Genomic DNA, 20,110 nt, shown 5'->3' on the forward strand with positions numbered 1-20,110 from the left:
ATTGTTTGTTTACATGAAATTCGAACACGCGCTGCGCGACGACCACCGCGCTTTAACATTTTTAGTAAACACAATTTCTATAAACGTTTTTATGATTGACATACGACATGGTGAAAACAATACGCCGTTTACTTTATTAAAGCACTTTGTCGCTAGAGGGCGCAAGGTGTATCTATGAAATAAAAAATATGACACACAGCCACACTAAATAACATAAATCCCTCTTATTTAATTGGTTTACACGTATTGTTTGTTCTACATGAATGCAAGTTTTTTAATGATATGTTCTCTATTTTTCTCTTTTACCCAGTACCATAAACTGTTAAAAAAAGAAAAGAAATTATTTTACAATAGAAAGGCCAACACAATTTTTTTTTTATCATGAAAATAGTTTGGCTTAAAATAAATGGTTCGACGCTGAGCTGAAAAATTGACGAGCACGGTGACATGAAAGACATTTTGTTATTGGTTGGTCTAAGCGTCTAAGAAAAAATTGAATAATGTTTCGAAGTTCATTAAAATAGTCACTTTTGGAAATTCACATAAGCGTAATTTTACAGGGAGTTGTTCTAGTCATCCACACTCCGAACACTGATGGCGCGTTCGATCTGTAGCGGTAATAATGGGATTAGCGGAGAAGTGAAGCCTCGGAAGTGATGGCGCTGTCAGTGTGGTCTAAACGAAATACTGTGAAATGACTAATTTTCACTGGCTATAAATTTCACTCACTGATTTGGCATTTCAGGCATATTCAGTGGGTTTTAAATTCACGGTTTTGTCATTTAGATAATGTGTTCTATGCTAAATTTTACATATTCACTGGGTTTTAAGTTAGCGGTTTTTCCAGTCAGCGAAATAAGCAAAATTAAAACCCAGAGAATAATTAACAGTATAGTTCCAACAAGCTTCGTCTTTGTCGCTTATGTATGATTTATTTCAGTTTTATGATTGTACTTACAGCAGTCGTCATCGGTACACCACCAATATGGGTCATTTTGTTCGTCCAATTCACAAAAACTAAAAATATTAAGAAATGCACATTTTAGTAAAACAAAAAAAGGGGAGAAATTCTAAATAACTGTACATCAGTATTGGGTGCGCGTGCATTCGAAACATGCAACTTCATAAACATGTAATGCGCAGAAAACATGCGCAGAATGGGTAAATATTGTGAAACCATTTATTTTCACTGACATTTAATCTGACTCACTAGCTAGTTCGATGTTTTGAGCATATTCACGGTGTTTTAATTTCACGAATTTGTCAAGAAAACTATGAGTTTATTGTTAATTGTACATATCCATGCGGGTTTCGAATAGCTAAATTTAATCCAGTAATATACCTAAGCATTTACGTTATACAAAATGCAACATTTGTCAAGTATACAAAATAAATTATAACTAGGATTATTGCCATGATTTCCATTTCAGCTAAATAATTAAAGCGAGGGAGTCGTCACCTGCGCATGCGTCCGATTGCCGTAGCGTGTCATTATATACAAACAAGCGTCTACCCATGAGCGTTTTTAGCGTGTGTTGTTATCATCGATTGGGACGGACTCAATTCCCGCGCGACCCTCCTGCTTTAAATCTCCACAATGCTTTGAAAGAGATCACGGGGTCTGCTAAGGAAAACTAAACCGAAATCCCAATATAGTAAAACAACATAGAGGAAAATTAGCAAAAACAGATACATACATGTAATAAAATGTTGCAATAGACACTGCACTAAAATGGAGACTACATAGCGGGCAGAATACACTTGATTGGATGAAATCATCATATTTGATGGACATGCCTTTTGGTCAGATGAATATGGTACTAGTGTGGGTGAATATGGTACTAGTGCGGGTGAATGTGGTATTTGAATATGGTATTAATGCGGATGATTATGGCATTTGATTGGGTGAATATGGTACTAGTGTGGGTGAATATGGTATTTGATCGGGTGAATATGGTACTAGTGCGGGTGAATGTGGTATTTGAATATGGTATTAATGCGGGTGATTATGGCATTTGATTGGGTGAATATGGTACCAGTGTGGGTGAATATGGTATTTGATCGGGTGAATATGGTACTAGTGCGGGTGAATGTGGTATTTGAATATGGTATTAATGCGGGTGATTATGGCATTTGATTGGGTGAATATGGTACTAGTGTGGGTGAATATGGTATTTGATCGGGTGAATATGGTACTAGTGTGGGTGAATGTGGTACATGTATTTGAATATGGTATTAATGCGGGTGATTAAGGCATTTGATTGGGTGAATATGGTACTAGTGTGGGTGAATACAGTATTTGATCGAGTGAATATGGTACTAGTGCGGGTGAATGTGATATTTGATCGGGTGAATATGGTACTAGTGTGGCGAATGTGGAATTTGAATGTGTGAATATGGCATTAGTGCGGGTGAATATGGTATTTGAATATGGTATTAATGCGGGTGATTATGGCATTTGATTGGGTGATTATAGTACTAGTGTGGGTGAATATAGTATTTGATCGGACGAATATGGCATTAGTGCGGGTGAATATGGTATTAATGTGGGTGAATATAGTATTTGATAGGACGAATATGGCATTTGATCGGTTGAATATGGCGCCCAGCTGAGACTGCCTGTACCTAAGATCACATGACTCACCATTCGTTACACTCATCTATCTCGGGCCATATCGGCCAACTGGTGCCCACTTTATGCTTGCTGTTGTCATAGGGATAGATACACCCTGAAATGAAAAATATGAATAAAATTGCAAACATTAATTTAAAAAAGCCTTTCTATATTTTTTGTTCCACATTTATCACTGGATTGTGATTTATCGTAAATTAAAATTCCACGCGCACAAAATACTACGGATTGGTCGATAGAATACAAAATACCTCCACTGGTATGTAGCACGTACGCAAATGGCCGCCAAGGTCTCGTTGAAAGCGAGATTTTCACGAAACTTCACAAGCCACGAGACTGTTCTTCGTTCTCCCGTCTCCGCGCCAACAGACCAAATAGTAACGTGGATCAGAGAAACAGTAGACCCCAACGTTGCTGTGAATTTTTGAATATTTCTGTCGATATTTTAGTTTTCCGAGCATAGCAAATGGACAATTCGGCACGCCGGAAATAGCTCGTATCATACAACACAATACAACAAAGAATGATACCGTCTTTAAAGAGTTATAGTTTTTCGCAAAATGTGAGCTGTTTCGGAAAGGGCAGTGTTCTAGGATAAAAGTGTTACAGGCCTAGTACAGAGCCAGAGTAGTACCCCCTCTATAGTTTTAAACGAAAAATACACTTATTTAAAACTTCTGAAAGAACAAAACCCTCCGGAATAATGTTTCCTGTATGCTGACTGCATACGGATGCGGATTTTCTTTCCCCACAAATTGCTGCGTTCATTTCCATTGTCTGACCTTATCCGTTATTTTATAAACAATTATATGTATAATTATCATACTCACGTTTGTTGCCACCACCACCGCCGCCGCCATTTCGTCGTCGATTCGGTGAACCTAAAAAAAAGTTTTTTTTTTTTTATTCGGATATGTAGTGAAATGTAAAAGAGTAACGTACCATATTTAGGTAACGAATTTAGGTACGATGGGTCTATGGACACATGTCAAAATTCGGCCCAACAAACTGATTACTGATTTTGTGGGTCTAGTTTTGTAAATTAGTTGAAACCTCACAAAAATTCGATAGTAATAATATGTTAAACGCTAACATAAACAACTTTACTGTAAATCGCGCCCTCTAATGACGAGGCGCTTCTATGACGTCAAAATGGCGTATCCTCGGGAGCGGACATCCGGGCATTTTCACCGCCTGGCAACCATCACGGTGATAACTTTGGGATGGTTGTTGAGACTCTCCTGAACAGTGCAACAAGATTAGCCCTACGTGTGTAACATATATAAATTTGGTTGTTCGGGATTACTTCAAAGTTGAGTTTGTGTTGTTTTCTCGAATTTTCACCGGCTCGACCAGCGTTCCACAGCAGCGCGCACAGAGCCCATTGAAATGCATGTACAGTGGTGTGCATCTTAGCAGCGTGGAACGTCTTGTGACGTAGCTCCGCCCCCGAGGATATGCCAAGAGGCCGTTAAAATAGTCGGTATATTTTTGATCTCCTGTCGTCCATCAATGAAAATTATTTTTATCAGAGATTATACTATCTTCGGAATAACTAACGACAACACACACACACACACACACACACAGTTGTTGACTGTCAACGTTCTTATTTTACTCACGCCGCCATTGTACTAACACAATGTCGAGAAAAAGAAAATTAAATAAATTAACCCTTCGACTGCCGAAATCAAGTTTTGTCGCCATCACAAAGTTTTAATCCAAATAGCCGAAAAATACATAAAAACAAGGAAAATATTGAACCAATTTTTAAGCGGATTAACGGCTTAACCGTGGTATACTATGAGGTTATTACGAGAATACCGCAAAGTATGAACGAAGACAGTACAGCTGGAATATCGACCGACGCGCAGCGGAGGTCAATGCGACGGTGTACTGTCTGAGTGCATACTGTGCGGTATTCTCGTAATAACTTTATTATTATACATCTTTTCCTCCCAATGATACATCATGGGAATGCCGAAATTCAAAACGTTTAGAACAGATTTAGAAAACTTCTTTGTGTGGGGTCTGGTCAAATCCTAGTGGTAGCCATGTTCGTTTTTTTATTATTAGATGACGTTTGCGCTTGTAATCGTTCCATATTTGGAGTTCGCGTTTCCTAATATGGCGGGATGAAAATACCCAGTGCCATAACCCAAAATTACAACACGCTGTAACGTCACAGTGACAGATGTATAATAATGTATTATATTACGATATACATTTACAACATATATTAATATGAACTTTTACATGTGTTACATAAGGCCAGACTTTTTTTATTCCTTGTTTCTCGAGTTTTTATAAGGAAATTCTTTTGAGGAGGGCGGGAAAAAAATAAAATTAATTCTTTTTTTCCCATTAGATTTGTGTGATTTTCGCAGAATTGTAAGTGAAATCATTGATCGGAGAGAAGAAATAAAATTTTATTTAATGTATATCCTTGTTTCTCATCTGCGCGGTACTTTGATCATGATAATCCCACGAAAATGCAACTTGGTTTTTTTATGCGGCGGGGAAAAAAAATAGGATGAAAATAAGTTTCTTTTTAGCAATTTTTTGCACTTACAAGTCAGCGGGCGCGAGAAATTACACTGAAATAAAATTTTATTTTTATTTCATTTTCGGCCCCTGTTCATTCGGCGGGTTCGCGAAACAAGGGATAATAAAAGTCTGGCCTTACACAGGAAAGTGCAGTCTCACCTCGTTTGGCAATCGAGCTTTGAACCTGTCGACATGAAAACAAAAATGATAAAGTAAAGGTACTCCTCGTTAAAACACCAGTTGTTGGAACATGCTGGGATAGTATTATTTATTCACATATTCAATGTGGTACTGTAAAATGACTAATTTATTTTCACTTGGTTTAAATTTCATTGATTTACAATTTCAGGCATATTCAGTGGGTTTTAAATTCACGGTTTTATCATTTACATAATGTGTTCTATGCTCAGTTTCACATATTCACTGGGTTTTAATTTAAATTAGCGCATTTTCCAGTCAGCGAAATAAGCAATATTAAAACCCAGTGAATAATTAATCCTTTTACAGTAAGTTGAGGTATATGCATTATATGAACACGGGCATCTTATATTTAAATGGCCGCCGAGATCTCGTTGCGAACGAGAGAGCCACGCGACTTGTTTCTGGTCTCTAAATAGTGTTCTCTTAGTTATAGTCATCGTTCCTCTGTTCGCCTGACCGTCGTAGCCATGGTATTTGAAGAGAATGAAACACAGAGGTGTAAAGACAGGTCACGTTTTCCCCTCACTCTCGATGACGCTATATCAGCGATCATTTAAGTTTAAATCGATTGTGATCATCTACACAAACAAACAAACAAAATTGTCTACTCCCTTTCACAGTCTTACAGTATTGGTTTCATAATGTTAAAATTCGGAGCTATACAATAAGTGAAATATGATTAAAACACTATTTGTGAGAATTTTAAACTCAAATACCTGTGAGAGTTGTGAAATATTGACACTAAATAGTTAGTGTTGTTATCTATTGGTTTAATCCATGTGTTTGCGTGCGTATGTGGCATGTTCTGTTCTGTGTTAAATTATGGCTTGATTGCATTACATCCTGGTTATATCGTTTTCCAATCAAAACGATCATTTTTTCAAACACTATACTTACCTCAGTGATCGCCACGACAACGAAAACCACCATCAGCAACGACAATCTCCAACAGGTCATCTTCTCAAATAATCTAATCTGAAAAAAGGGATACAAAAATGTGGTATACTAATCTGTGCGACTTTTCATCTTCTGTAATGATAAGTGATGACACCTAAAGTTTACCTGTATTTGCGCATGCGTCACCTCCTTTTTGCGTGCGTGTTTTTTTTAAATATAACAACGCCACCAACGATGTTAACATGAATCATTTTCGAGGTCCACACCTATACACAGGCACACACAAATCTATGCAGATACTATCGGATGACAGAACACCATTACACATATTGATTCAAAATTATAACATCACAATGACCATATTTGGACATTGCGTCATTGCTATGCAGTAACATAAGTTATAAATCCTTACTGCCAGAAATATAGGCGCTCGTCACGAGAGGTCGCGATTTATAGTATTTTAATTCATGTTATACGATAATGTAAACCTCTATTTGAAAGTAAATTCATTTCAACAACTGAAAAGGCCCCAAAATTTAACTAAATTTGTTTGATAATGAATCCCAATAGCGTCATATTGGAGTTGAACGCGGCAATGTGTTTGCCTTCGCCTCACACAGCAACTTGCCACATACCATTCTCGATGGCGATGTAGGAGTACCCATTAATTTGTAAGGTTACTCAATACAGTTTAACGAAAGGCTTTGGATTGTTGTTTCTATAATAGATTGCTTATTGCCATACAAAAAATAATGGGAAGACGAACCAATTCTCTGGGGCGGACATCCGGGCATTTTCACCACCTGGCAACCATCACGATGAAAACAAAGGCCGAAAACTCTCAGGGGGGTGACACGGATATATATTTTAATACAGCAGTTGCAGTAATTTGCTGTATGCTGACACGTGGTTGGTAGAACGTGTTCTCACCCGAAAATTACTGTGCGTCATCGGATTATTTTATCGCGTGCGTGCTTAACATCATAATAAAATGCATATTAATTATATTGTGTCTGAGTGAAGTCATGCATAGTCATGGTAAAGAGATGTTACAAAACAAAACTATTAAGACTGATTTATTATACCTATTCATGGTTTATATATATCTATAAAACCCTCCAAAAATTCAGACATCCATAAAAATCTAACAGCGTTCACTTATGAATTATCTTTTATTATTTTATTAACTGTGTGTCACTTTTGTTTCTTGACACTTTACTTAAAGAAAGGCGTGTTGATATTATACACAGGTGGTTAAAAGGCAAGATAAACCTAATCAACCGACAACTTATTGGTGTACTACTGCGCACTTCAATTCTTCAAACGCATCACAAGGCATACATAAACTGTTATTTGGTTTGGCAAATAAAAATACTACTAGACTGTGGACAGTCTCTCTGGCCTGATTTTTTTTTTCAACTAAAATGATTTGATGTAATGCGTTAAATAATTTTAGTTGGAAAACTTGAAGGGCGACAGTCGTCGTGCCGCGTCCTGTTCGATATGGGACTCATAGCGACGTACACAACGCGTATTTACATGAAATTCGAACATGCACTGCGCGACGACCACCGCGCTTTAAGAACAGACGGACTGTCGTCAATCTAGATACTACTAGTACGCACATTTTGAAATCGCTTTGTGTAAATATCATATATTACTGAGTATTGTGATGACCATTATGAACAAGATATCGAGCCTAATCACCAAATCAAATCATAATTTATTTTGATTTATTTATGGATTTGATCTGTGGATAAATGATTTCCCGTAAACTGTACAAAATCCCAACAACAACTTGAAGAGAGATAATATTATCCCCGAGTGGACCCATGACTACTATCGGATGAAATGCTATGTGTTTTAAGCAGCCAAATGTTTTCTATTCGTTAATAGGGAGGACACATGTATGCGTATGTATGCGAATTAGATTAAAATATTGGACCTTGAAAATAGTCTTAGCAATAAAAAGACTCAACGTAATAGTCGTTCTTAGGAGAAGAGAACTGTGTGGATTTAAAAGCGGTCTTAGCTTTCACTGTTTGTCCAGTTGGAAGTGGACTTTTAAAAAAGTAAATTCATCGAAAATAAAGCCTCTATAAAATATAGGAATCGTGAGACCGCGAAGATCACTTTAAATATAAACTACTACCGTGTCTGGTGTATCTAATAAGTCAAACCTTAAGATATATAAAAAATTAAAAAAACACACTTATATAATTAGTTATGCGGTAATAGTATGTTAAAACACTCGATTAACAAATAATTAAAAACGGTGACTCGCCAATTTTTGAAACAAATAATCGGATTTTCACTGTGATATTATTTAAATTATGCCATTGTTCACAAACAAGATAAAAAGTATATGGTCATCAGACTATTTTTCGTACATAAAAACATCCATGAAAATTGAGATTATTGAAATATTATGATCTTTGGTTCTTAAAGTAAAAAGTCCTCGTCATATCTCAATAATTTTTCTTTAGGTTAAATATGATGAAAACATGTATATGTTTGTAGTAAGATGAATAAACGTGATTGCCAGGAATTATTAAGACTTTCTGATGATTAATATTCTTTATGGAACAATGCTTTAACATGGCTTGCAATGAAAAATGTCAATTTCTGATTTCATTTTTCAGGAGGTTTTTTCTCTTTTACTGAGAAAAAAACTTGAAAAGACGATGACGCATATTAAGAATCAATAATTATCTGACACTTTTGAAAAAAAACAAATCGTCCCTATTTATTAGGTAAAATATAAACGATCTGCCATAATTGGAAATTGATATCACATTGTTTTGATTTGTAATGTAACACCGTTACACATAATTACTTTGTAATTAAAAAAAAATACCTAGATAAAAAAAAAAAAACATCGGGGAACACTAGATAATTGCGCCGATTGATTCTTAAAAGAGCACTTCCAGTTAAGCCTAATCTCACAACAAATTTACTTTTCTGGATTAAAATTACAATAGATAACAAAAGATAGATTAACTTTGTAAATAACATAAACAATAGAGTCCCGTGATTCGTTGGTGCAATCCCTGGGCTTGGAAAGTTCCCCTTTAAACTAGTACTAACGACAGCAACGCAAATACGCCTTTTGATTTCACAAAACCGGAAAAAAAAAAATTGTTTCGCTGATGTCTATATGTTCAACATATATTCTAATTGAATTAATAATTAACACTGCATCGACACGTGTTTTTATATTAAATGTTTTGGTAAATTATGCGTTTCTGTTCATTTAGCCACTGTGAGTCCGCGTTCATTACGCGCTATTTTCGTGCATTTGTCTTCGGGGCAGTTGGAGTAGCGTTAGTATGCGTCGTCTTGTAACAGTGGAGAGATCGTCAGATCGAAACATCATGTGTTGCCAGCTTAAGGGGCGGCAGTCGTTGCACCGCGTCGTGTTCTATATGGGACTCATAGCGACGTATACAACGCGTGTAAAATACATTGTTTATTTACATGAAATTAGAACACGCGCTGCGCGACGACCACCGCGCTTTAAAAGCACGGAAGTCGCGTACGTATGTGGCCAATATTTGTCATATACACGAGTGCGAAGCGAACGTGGCACGGAAAAGTTTTCGAACAATAACATATCAGGGATGCACTTACCGAAACGCTGGAACACTTCAAAACTCTCACGGCTTTCTAGATATGACTGAAACCCGCCGACCGCAAGTCGTATTTAAACAACTAGGTGATGTCTAACCCCCGCCCACCGCGAATTAAGCCACGGATGGGTTCGTTAAATTAATACGACCTATTCAAAATACTCATATGTAATAGAACACGACATGAAGTCGGGTTAGTAGGTGTCATTTGTGCATGGACTGGTAAATGGAGTGTAATTAATATTGACAGTATCTGGCGGTTTATGACCATAACACGGGATCTCGTCGGATTTATGGCCACCTAGCATGTGACGTGTATTCGATGTGCTGGTACGGGTTTTGTGCGTATTCGCATTGTATGCGTGGTTCATTTTCATTTCTTTGAAGTCGAAAACATTTTATTTTTTTATTGATCTAGTCTCAGACGCGTATTGATAAATATGATGAGCACGGTACTTGGTTCAGAGCGTTTGAATCACGCTCGGGTGAGTGTAGGGATATCAGGAGCGGGGATACTTATGACGTCATCTGTGTCAGTTTACTTGTCTCACACAGTGCCGATAAGTTACGCCCCCTAGGGACGGAGCTTTTCTGTGACGTAACTGGACATACGTAGAAGATATTGTTTATCTATGGTCGTCTGTCAATAATAATAATAAACATTTTTTTCAGATGTGATATTATAGTGAACGACTACACAACCAAACAGAATTGTCTACAGACACTGATTGCGTCATTTTTACGTCACTAACGCCCCTCCGAGTTGTCACGGCTAGAATAGCTGCAGTGAAAAGAACCACACAAGCACTGGTATTGTTGAAACAGTTTACCCCGAGTCAGCTGATTACTCTCTTCAAATCTCTAAATTTACATTACTTACACTACATTTCAAGTCCGGATCTCAAGTACATAGTTGAGACAAAGCATATAAATAAGACAAAATTTGATACGTCGAAAAATAAAACTGTCAAGCAAGCTGCTCTCTGATTGGTCTGATTGTTAGGTGCTAGGATTGGGTAGCCAATCATGCACAATCTTACAGGTAACTTCACATTGACACCAAGTACAGGCGATATCTGCAGACGTACTATTGGATAGAATCTACAGAATTCAATGACGAGGTGTTGTCAATACTACAAGCATACGCCGTGCCAGGCCGCCACATAACTACAATTTATGTTGTGTTGAAGAAGAATGAACTAAGCATGCGCATTCCTGGTTCGGCGACAGGAAGTATGGTTTTTGCAATTTTTTTTAATTTATAATATTTGTTTTTAATTTCTACGCAATATTAACATAATAATTTACAGAAACAAAAGCGTAGTACACACACAGAAAAACTGAAAAGAAAATATGAGATGTGGGCTAATGTGGCGTTTTTCTATTTTGTACCCTTCAATGTCAGCTGTCATGTTTTGTTTGTGCTATTTCAATAACCAGAAAGAACGAAATATTTACAATTACAAAATAACATTTTTAACCAGTTCGCTACCTTTATATTTATAAAATTGAAAAGCGATGACTGCTGGTGTTGAATAGGTGGATACCCGTTAATCCAAATCCTAATTGGCTCCCAATTCTGATAATAATATATAGTATTTTGCCTCTATTTAAAGCCAGTTGATGTACTATATTATCATGGTGTTTAATGTATGCCTTAAAACCTTGGTTTTTGCAACATGTTACGATTACTGTTTTGATTTTACCGACAGCTTCATTTAATGTGTATAGCTATATCGAGATGTTGATTTGTTCGAATTTCGCAACTCGATATTCGTAACTCGAAGTTCGTAACTCAAAGTTCGTAACTCGAACAATTCAACATCTCTGCTATATATTGCTATGTTGTTTTACCTACAAGTGTGGTGATAATAATTTGGTATCAACAGTTGATCTTGCGAACAATTTCTATGGTTACACCGGATTCGAACCAGGTTGATGAAAAAATATCAGTAAAATCACAATCTTGGTCAGTCACCCCCCCCCCCTGTTCGTAAGGTAAGTGAAACATCTCTATGCATAATCCGTTCTCTGTAGTATCAAGTTTCACAATCAGGTGTACTATAACTCTGAATTTTGGCAAATTGCGATAAAAGAATACAATTTCCTCTTCTTATCACACTCAATTATACTTGAATCGCAAGTGTTTGCGTGCGAGCGTACTAAAGTGTGAACAATTTGTCATCGGCTCCCGGCAGCTTCTCTTTGATCATGCGCAGTTAAGTTTTACTACACGAGGTGATTCGATCATTATTAATCTTTCGGTCTAGGCGTGGTGGGACGCGCAAATAGCAATCCATTCATTCATTCATTCATTCGTTCATTTATTCATTGTTTTGGATATTCTACTTAAAAGACGACCACGGCCCTTTAATTATCAACTAAATTTACTGAATATGTCCACTTCCCTAATTCGACGCAAAATGCGGAGCAGATCGTATATCCTACATTCTCGCGTAAAGCATTGAGTAATTAATATGAACTATGGTCACGTAATATCATTTTCCTGAGATATAGGTAATTTGTTTCTTTTCTTTTCATGGTAATCCAGTAAGACAGGCTACGCCTCTCTTTGAAACCAAGGTCAAAATTTAACGCTATGTATTGGGGCAAATGCTAAATATGGAATCGTCTGGTACGTTAAGGTAGCAACGTGCCTGGGAAGAACGATTTGAAATTCTACTAAGCATGCTACTATAAAAACCTATACGTCATCTGTACTTTCGGCGAGAGTCGGAAATCCGGAAACAGTCGATCGTTTCAGGATAGGTGAGCGTGGCCACAACACGAGAAATATCTCAAATTTACTTGGATACGAGTAATCACTTTCAGCAAAAAAATCAATAGCTGCCTATTTCAGTGGGACACGGATCTAAAATGGGAAAGGTGTAGGTGGGCATTGCACAGGCACTTTAATGCATGCGAACTCAGTAGTCCATCGGCGTACCAATACTTGTCTAGCCTTTTCACCACCCTCTTTTCATCACCGTCGACAAATTCACAAAATAATCCCGTATTTTCTTTCAGAAGTTTGAGGCAAAACAATCCAATTTGTTTAGTAAAAACTGAAAAATTATCTCAAATTGTGTCTGTTGGCTCCAAAATTAGGGTTTATTTCCAGAAATATTGAAGAATATAAGAAAAAAGTGCGGAATAATGTGGGCCAGAAAGTCCGGTGGTGAAAATACTAAAGGATTATCAGTTTCGTGGGTCAAAGAAGTCGACAGGTAGTTTCGGTTTTGTTATATTTATTTTTTAATTTTATTTACAACCTGTGAAAACTATTTAAATAATTGTCAGCAACATGTCTGTCGTATTTGGTCATAGCTAGAAAACAAGCCGCCGGCAGATGAAGAATTAATTACCAATATCTCGTGCTATTCACTCGCCTGGCCGAAAGTTTTAATAAGAATTGTTTTTTAAAACAAAATTTGCCGTCAGGTAACCCTTTAGACAAACACTGGTATGGTATACTATGCACCACCGTATTCGTCTATATTCGACATTGTGATATTCTTTCGTTTTTATGCAGAAAAAAGTACAGTATTTTTACAAAGTAAAATCATATTTATTAAAGTTATTGTTCATATATGAATTATTGAAAAGACTGCATAGTTAGTAATTTCATTCAGCTTCTTTCAGTCATAATTCAAGATAAATTATTTATGGGTGCATAGGGAATACGTTTCGTTCGGGTTGAATCTAATCGTAAATTAAATTGTTTCTTTCGTTTTCTTTCTTTCGAAATTTCTTCGCTTAATGCAGTTTGACAACTTATCTGTATTTCAAATTTCGAAACTTGTATTCTACGCTTTAAACATATTACTACTATTAAAAATATTTACTACTACCTCTATTTTATCAGTCAAATCATACTTGTTTCTTTCGTTTTCTTTCTTTCGAAATTTCTTCGCTTATTGCAGTTTGACAACTTATCTGTATTTCAAATTTCGAAACTTGTATTCTACGCTTTAAATATAGAGAAAATCTACTTAACCAGTTGTAACTTGTAGATTCAATGATTATTTAAAAATCTACCTCTATATATATTTTTCTATTTTTGATTTATTGTACCATAGGCCTGACGCCATTCTACTGAATAAATTCATATCAAAACACATTTCGTTATGAATTATTCTTAATATAAATTTTTGAATTATCATGCAAAAATCAGTTTTTTCAGGTTTTTTTTCATTTTTGTCCCAAAAAACGAAAGAATTTCACGGAAAGTCTTACTTAGTGTTACCTAGTAACTTAATGTAAATGTATTTGCTCAAATTTTTAATTTGTTTCCAATTTCTGTTTGATAATAGACCATTTTCCGTTCACTGCGAGAATCACGCGTTATGCGTGAAATCGAACGTAAAAACAGGACAAACAAAGGTCATAGCGTCGTAGTGGCGTCAAACATCGCGTGGGATTCGACAAACGCTAAAGTATTTCGGAGACATTTCCATGCTTAATAATGTGCTGTCCACATTTGATGATAGGCAATTTCGATTAAGTGAGGGTATTCGGAAGCAATATTCCTCTGTCGAAAATCGGCCGGTCAATGTAAGCTGCGAAATAAAGAAATTCTAGTTCAAAATCAAATCGTTCGATTTTTGCGGCAGACGTTCGACGCGCGTCTTTCATGCATCTCGCGAGATCTCGCAATTGTTCGGAAAATCACCTATTCCAGGCGGTCGGGGAACTAATCACTCTTTACGACATCTCACCTTAATGCTGTTTTAGCGCCCTCTGAATTGGTTGAGCATCGGCAGGAAGGAAACACACGACGTCACAATCAAACAAGGTCAATGTCATATTTCCTTTACTTCTGTGATCGAATTATGTGCATATGGTATGTACGTTTATGACTTACATGATGAAATGGAAAACAACTCATGAATGAAAATACTCAGAATTTCTTTATTTTTGAAGAAATGTGCACAATGTAACAATATCTGTCTAAAGATGTTGCGGGTCAACATATTTTTTCAAATAAATGATAACTGTATTTTAGTGAATGACGGCCATGTTGTCTTTACCCATAACGCTTTACCACAAACGTGTGCCAAAAAATGCACTTTTTCTTTCATCGTTATTCTTTATTGAATTTCCCTAAAAGTATCGATTTTTGAAAACTATTTGCGCTGTTTTACTTTATAATGAAACCTGACTACTAAAAGTTGGTAGATGTGTGGGACTGGTTGCAATTATATAAACATATAATAATAATAATAATAATAATAATAATAATAATAATAATAATAATAATAATAATAATAATAATAATAATAATAATAATAATAATAATAATAATAATGTAATAATCCTATAAATACATATCCTGAATATTTCTCCTTGTGGGTTGTATTTGAAAATGAGATTGAATAAATATTTTTACCACGTTTGACAAAACTGATCAATGGCACAGTGAGTATAAATTGAATATTTAAGTGACTACATTTGTTTATAATTGTAATTGTACGTTGTGTTCACTGTAAAGACGTCTGTTAAACCATAGACGCCAAATAATTTACACAAAACCTTTCAATTAAACGTTTGTTTACCTAATTGGGCGTTTTTTAGAAATAATCTTAAATTCACTCGTGCAGTCTACACGGCCCACTTAATGACAGATTTTTCTCGAATAAAAATACATAAAGAGTTTTGTTTGTGTTAAGTATAATTTTAAATAATTTCAAACTTAATTTCCGATTATGTTGATTGTTTGAAGACATCAAATTGAATTTATTTCAAATCTTAGAAAAATAAACAAAAGATTCTAAGCATAAATTGTCACTACACCGATATGTAAATGATTTCCAAGATATAATCACTCAAAACCATGTGGCATTTGTTATACATTGCTGAGCCATTAGACAAATATCTTGACTGATTTTTAGTTTACATGTATAACATGAAACGTTATGACATCATTACAGGCGATAATAGTTTATCTCCACAGACGACTTTAATCTCCTTCGTGCATTGTCAATAATAAAACGCAATTTTCCATAAAATTCAAACTGTTTGAATTGTAGTATTTAGGCTCATTTGTGTTTGAGTAAACAAAAAAAACTTCTGAATTTCAACAATAAATTTGCTTCCATTTTTACCATTTCATTAGCTCTAATCATACTCACCATGCACGATCTTAGTTGGAGGAAACTTCGCTCCAAGTACCACACACATTAATACAGAGAGGAGTATTGTCATCCTCTCCGTTTTCCGAATCTTAATACCGTGCAGAAATAATCAACCTCGCTCCTGTGATATGGTTATAAGAGACAATTATTGCATCCACCCAACATCGTGAGTAACAACTCATTTCACTAAATTTGGTGCCACATTCACCCACCGGAGTTCAACATCTTTTTATCGTAGCTCACATTGTCTATTCTGTCTAAAAGGTGTTCGCCCAACGTGGGGCTCGAAACTACGACCCTGGGATTAAGAGTTCCATGCTCTACCGACTAAGCTAGCCGGGCTGCTGATGAGAGTGTTTTTGCACCTCAATCAGCGACTTTGAGTAAATGTCGGGCGATGATACGAAAATGAGTGTGCATGACTTTGTGTTTGAGCTAAACGTAAATCTTTAAATAACAGCGTTGACAGTAGAGGGAATTTATGCCACTTGAAGCACGGCTACTAACGTACTTGTAGAGTTATACTGCGTGCTCTCGCGATTTATGTGACAACTTGGTCATGTGGTCGCCGGATAGGAATTGAGTGGTGTAAACATGTCACTTTTTATGTCTATGTGAGTTCTTGGTAGAACACTCTGATTACTCCGTGTACGTAATGCTTATTAAAGCACTACGTTGTGGAATTCTTAACGCGAGATTTGCTGTCGAGATTTGCTGTCGAGATTTGCCGGGAGAGAAGAGCTATCACATATTGACGTATTGAATCATGCTGTGTCGAAATGCATGCTGATATACTGCCCTCATGAGTGGTAACCTATGGATAGTCGCCGCTTCTCTCGACCTATTTTGCGCAAATCCATGTCAAGAACTGACGAGGGACGCCGAGACCCAACGAAGGACGCCGGAAACCAACAAAGGACGCAGCTAACTAATGCAAATGTGTAAAATTTGAAAGCGCTACAAATTCTTGATATTATGCTGTGCGAAAGATAACATCAATTGAACAACGGAAATCAAACAAAAAGTGGGTTACCATGGACACAATGACTATGTGATTTCATCATGGCGTTATTGAAACCATACTTGGGTAGCCATTTTGAATTGGAAAATAGTCAAAATACATACAATCGATCGATGGAGGGTTCATATTTTAAAAACTAGTTACTTTAACCAGTCACATATAAATATTAAACGCAATTTCAAACATGATGTAGAAATTGGGAGGTGAATTCTAATGAAGATGGAGATTATTGATCGCACGTCACGGCTGTAATTCATCGCTGGAGGGTGCCCACTTAAAAGATGCAATATCTGAAAAAATGCCACACACACTTTCAAATCTGTCTTGTCTTATCACAATATATTTGAAATATTACATGAAAATAAAATAATCAGATAATTACTAACTAAAGTATTACGGGAAGACTATTAAATGATATTAATAACAATAATAACAAATAATTGAGTCCCAAGCGACGATAACAACACACACTAAAAACGCAAAAGCTCATGGGTAGACGCTTGTTTGTAAACAATGACACACTTTGGCCATCTGACGCATGCGCAGGTGACGACTCCCCGCTTTAATGAGTTCATTTTGAGTTATCGTGTGGGGATTTATGGCACGGTTACTACCTGTTCTCGTTATTTATGAGACATATAGTTTTTGATGCAGTTAACGTGAGATTTTCCAGGTTCAGTTGGCGCGAGAAAAGCGGATTGGACAGGTTTGAATTAGAAAATGCAAAAAGCAATAATCACATGAGACGGCATGTCAGTCATCTCGCATTTGGTAAAACACATAAGTCGTATTCCTGTCCTTATTTACTTCGCCGTGATATGTTGAACCAAAGACACTAGAAAAGATCTTTTTCTAGTGTCTTTGGTTGAACTATGCTGTCCCCGCAATGCTTACTAATATACTGCCCTCATAAGGGCATACCTATAGATGGACGCGTCTTTGCTGTTATGTTTAGCGCCAAATAATGCTGGGAACTCATGAAGATGGAACCGGTGAAAGACAAACGATACAAAGCACAGTTAAATAGTTCAAAACCAGTTCTTTGGGAATTATTTAGCACAATTTCAAATATGTGACGTAGAATAACTATCGCATAACTATCCTCTGAAGGCTAAATATCCACCCGCCACCATTTTACTCAGCGTTTCTTCCGCGGAACTATATACAAGTATTACTTGTTTTGAACACATTCTCTCCCGATTTTTAGCAAGATTTAATCTTTAATGAGTTGATCAATTAAAATACTCATTAGAATGTCTTATTTTATTAACATTAAAATGCATGTAATTTGGCATTGACACGCAGATCGCCGCAAACCAACCGAATAGCGCCACCTGTGTTGACACAATGTAGAAATAGTTCCGACCATTTTTCCCATAGTTCCACGCGGTATGTGTCAGATCGGTTGGTTTGCGGCGATCTGCGTGTCAATGCTGTCTCTTCATATTTGGTTGCGTCCATGCGGAACGCCGTATTTTCGACTTCTAGAAAAGTGGTCTGTTTACTGTAAAATACTTTATTTTCGCTATTTTCGCTGAGGTAATGATTCAGTGAAAATAAAATCCAGCGAATACTTGTATAACTTTCTTTCCTATATTTCACATTCAACTCGCCAAAAATCTGTGAAAATAATTCAGTTCCGGACTTTGTTGTCTTTCCTTATTTTTTTGTATGTGCAAATTGCAAGTGCAAGTGCTGACACATAGTGCATTCGTTAGTGAATGAATCTCGGCCAGTGGAATTGGCCTCCCCATTGAGTATGTGGCACACTCACCCACGGTAGGGGTCCACGCTTTTGATGTTCAGCCTTAGCCGGGTAGGATTTGAACTTGGGTCTACCGATCCTGAGTCTGATGCGACAACCACTATGCTACCAGTGACTGGTCAAAACGTTTTTTTCAGTGAAAATTAATTCCATCTAAAATAAATTGTTTCACAGTATATCATAAGAGAACTTTTGCTGTGTATTGGAAGTGGAGAATTATGCGCGTTTCGCATATCAGCGAATAAGTATGATCTATTCTATCCTCGGGGGCGGAGCTACGTCACAAGATGTTCCACGTTGCTAAGACGCGCACCACTGTACATGTATTTCTATGGGCTCTGTGCGCGATGTCTGTGGAACGCAGGTCGAGCCGGTGAAAATTCGAGAAAACAACACGAACTCAACTTTGAAGTAATCCCGAACAACCAAATTCATATATGTTACACACGTAGGGATAATCTTGTTACACTGTTCAGGGGAGTCTCAACAACCATCCCAAAGTACTGTTTTCTGTTTCTGTACCGTTTTTGGCTTTTGTTTTCACCGCGAGGGTTGCCGGGCGGTGAAAATGCCCGGATGTCCGCCCCCGAGGATAAGGTAAGTCTGAGTAAAATCACGGGTTGATGTCCCATCCATGTGTTTGGCCAAATTCACCACGTAGTGGAATGTGTATATAATTCTGTGAGGTCATAATGCTTTCATCTGCGATAATTTGTATTTATATGTTTGCTTTTTATTTGACAATGGACAATGTGAAGGGAAACTGTATATATAAAACATGGAAGGTTTGTGGTTTTAATCGAAAATAAAATTCTTTCCAGTATTTTGTGTATTGTAAATGGTCAGCGACAAATCTGAAACACTTTTCGTTTTAGACACCAGCCTGACGTCCTGCTTGGTTAAAGGGCGGCAGTCGTCGCGCCACGCATGCGCGAGATATATGGGTGCTATATATGAACGTAGATGGCGACTTTGACTGTTGCGCAAGGCAACGAGTACAAACTGAGATGTTTCCATGCTTCGAAGGAGTCACCGGCGGTGATTAGTGCAAGTCGGGCCCAGGTCAAATCTAATACTTATGATTTCATTAGAAGAGCGCTTTGGATTGTGGGAAAATCAATGTTTATCAACACAAATGTCGCACATGTGCAGCGTGACGACTACCGCCCTTTAACCACTCTCCACTATAGCCCTGAAATTCTTGGAACTCGTACGTTTATTTCAACAAAATGAAGATACGAATACAGTAACACTTTCGTCACAATGGTATCTAACTGTTGATAC

At 36.8% G+C, this 20,110-nt stretch overlaps 1 long non-coding RNA gene across 1 annotated transcript; it reads right to left on the bottom strand.

Annotated features, from left to right (window-relative positions):
• Positions 1 to 209: 209 nt before the first annotated feature.
• Positions 210 to 9,980, bottom strand: LOC144351965 (uncharacterized). Its single transcript, XR_013420507.1, has 7 exons — positions 9,908 to 9,980; positions 6,278 to 6,355; positions 5,339 to 5,363; positions 3,463 to 3,513; positions 2,645 to 2,729; positions 959 to 1,017; positions 210 to 319 (listed from the first exon to the last, which is right to left on the bottom strand). It is a non-coding gene; the product is annotated as an uncharacterized LOC144351965 (long non-coding RNA).
• Positions 9,981 to 20,110: the final 10,130 nt, after the last annotated feature.

Source organism: Saccoglossus kowalevskii, chromosome 20 (genome assembly GCF_978046115.1).
Source record: "Saccoglossus kowalevskii chromosome 20, keSacKowa6.1, whole genome shotgun sequence".
Taxonomy (NCBI): Eukaryota; Metazoa; Hemichordata; class Enteropneusta; family Harrimaniidae; genus Saccoglossus; species Saccoglossus kowalevskii.